Below are 3,124 nucleotides of genomic sequence, written 5' to 3'. Positions count from 1 at the left end.
TGATGAGACGTTTGCAAATAAGTGGATTGACAGAGGCAGTGTGACTGCATGGCCCCCTCGTAGTCCCGACTAACACCTTTAGATTTCTTCCTCTGGGATGTTGTAAAAGAACAAGTTTACCAAAGTCCTATTCATAATTGTGAAGATTTAAAAACCAGAATTAGAAATGCATGTGCTCCAATAACTCCTGAAACATTTGCCCGCGTGCGGTTGTCTTGAGTTGCTGATGTAAACCCAGACTAAAAGAGGACTACGTAGGTCGGATTTAGGTGAGGATATGGGTCAGTCCACTACAAGCTTAGCGCTGTAAACGTCCTCAGAGCAGGTCATATGACAACGCTGACAAATCTAATTTAGATTTATACTACCAAGTAAATTCAAAAAGTGCTTCGGTCTTGGTTTATGAAAGAAAGTTTATTCTGGCTTTTGCCTCTGGCTGATCTGTTTATGAGTTGCAAAAATCGCTTTTCTTAGAAAGTCGGTACGTTTTTAAAACTTAAAAATATTCAGTGAAAGTGATTTTTTTGCGTATGTAACGAATTTTTGTTATCTAAGATTCGTGTCATTTTGCATCTGTTTATGAAGGAATCATTTATCTTCCACAAAATAAAAATTCCTACCTAAGGCGAATCCCTCCTTTGCCCATTGCACCTGACCCGCCAAATTAGCGACTTCGCATTCCAACATCGCCTCACCACCTTCTCGCACTTGAACATCCCGAGGTTGCACTCGGAAATATTGTTGTCGACCATAGACCAAACTTAAACCGACGGTCGTTAAGCACACTGCAAAAAAGGAACATTGTTAAAAAAGAGTAACGAGAGTTGCCTTAAAAATTTAAATTTATAGAATAAGTACGCTGATGTGTAGCTATGTTGATCCTTGTTTCAAACCTTTTCTCTACGCAGAATGGATATAAATGGCTCGGGATAATTTAAAATTGCTCTCCAGTAGCTAAATAATGCAAACTCTAATGGGATCTTACAGATGTGGCCTTTAACGCCTTTGTACATTTAAATAGATTAATGCCCGGGATAGTAGCGGTAGGTATTGTTCATTATTTTTTATGTTGGCTTGTGAGAATCCTATTAGGAGTTTCCTCGTTTACGTAATAATGAAGTAAGTGTTAGTTAGTAAAAGAGTGTATCAGTACAACGTTCAGACTTGCAAAAATATATCAGTTCATCATTAAAATTAAATCACAATTATTTCGGGGAGATAAATCTTGTTCTTGCATCTAAATTAGGTTCAAGAATTATAATGGGTGTTAGATAAATCAACATCAGCCCCTCCCTCTTTTTTATATTTGTTATTTTATTAACATTGAACTTCACCTGGAACATGTAAAAATGACCCAGTGTTTAATAATTTTTTAAAGCAGATATTTCTCTGCCGGTTTCTAATTACCTCGCATTTAACCACTGAAAATAGATATATTGCTGGTTAGATTATAAAATTCTTTATTTACTGTTTACCTATTAAAGAATCATTTAGTATTTAGAAGTCTGACACTGACACATCAACACTACCCTCAATCAAACTGATGTTCTGACATAAAAATGACAAATTAATTCAATTTTTACTTCCCGAGCGTAATCAAAGGAAGTATTGTGTACTCGAGTCCGTCGGCGACTCTCTACTTTTGCATTTTCTCGACCTATCATGACCCCTGGAGGATGAAGAAATAGGTCTCCCGTTTCCGTCTGTCTGTCCGTCGGTCCATCTGTTTGCCGGATTATTATTAGACAAATAATCTCCGAAAGTACTGGGCCGGTTGTTGTCAATTTTTTTATTTATTAACAAAAAACGCTAACCAAAGTTTACCTAATCATCATTTAGCTGATGGTTTGTGGAATCAATTTACCCAAAAGAAACCAAAATCGATTTTAAAAAATGAAATTTTATCCTGGAGAAAAAGACCTCTAGCGTAATTCGATGAGATAATATAATGAATAATAAAAAATAAAGCTAGGTAAATATGAAAATTTCAAAAATAAATTCGTTTAAAGTTGAACTGTCGCCAAATTGACGTTTTTGTATTAACTGTAATTTTTGGGGTCGCTTCTTCTACACTTTCCTCAATTTCTCGTTTATCCGAAGTACCAAAACGCGGTCAATTCGCCATTTTGCACCAATTGTTTGTCAATTTTTAAAATTGTTCATTCGTGATCATAACAACCAACAATAATCAGGTTTGAAAAAGTATGCCATGGAAGTTTACCCATATTTTATCCAGATGCAAAGTTAGGGTTAACTTTATCCGATGTAAAGTGACAAATTCATCGCGGCTTATGGGATTTTTTATGTATGAATTAAATTAGCACACATAAAAAGCCACAGTGCCACAGTTTATTTACAAAATAAAAATCCTCAACTTACATATCTGTCGTACGTAATCCATAGTAGCAACAAAAGAGTAATCCTACAAATGAACGTAATCACTAAATCACTGAACCTTACACAGAACAAATGGAAGTTTCGTAAGTGTTTCACACTCACGCAGCGTTGAAGTCACTTTACTCAAATGTGCACAGAACTCGTGTGAAGAGTTATTGCGTACTAATGAATCACATAGTTAAGATAGTTAGTACAAATAATCTCGACCTTTCATCCCGTTGACTGACCGCGAAATAATCACTGAAATCATCAACAGGCAGGTAGTACTTTCACAACACAGCACGAGTACTTCACTATCGCTTAAACGATGAATGAAATCCGGCGTTAACGTGAAACTTTCAGCTTTTTCAGGCGGACTTCACGAGGTCACGCGATCGCGAACTGTCATTGAGATTTCCTCGCGCCAATTAGAATGTAGAGGTGGGGAGATCGATTTTAAAGATCGGAATCGAATCGATTCACTGCGAGTACGTCCGATATCGATATTTTAAAGGCTAAATCGATTTTTACTCAGAATTTCAATTATGTTATAAATAATTTGTTGATACAAGCGTTTTTTAGAATCTCGGAAGTTATAGAATATAGAATAATAAAAATTAAAAAGTATGAACTAGCGAAGGAAAATTTATTAGTGCGCATGCACTGTCAATATATTTTCCTATTTCCGTAGAGAGTTTAATTAATATATATTGTCGAGGAGTTGGGTTGTTATCAAATCCACTCCTAG

This window comes from Zophobas morio, unplaced genomic scaffold (genome assembly GCF_036711695.1).
Source record: "Zophobas morio isolate AGI-343-1 ecotype UQ-CSIRO unplaced genomic scaffold, CSIRO_AGI_Zmor_V1 ptg000005l, whole genome shotgun sequence".
In the NCBI taxonomy this organism is placed as follows: Eukaryota; Metazoa; Arthropoda; class Insecta; order Coleoptera; family Tenebrionidae; genus Zophobas; species Zophobas morio.
This window is presented reverse-complemented; position numbering follows the sequence as displayed.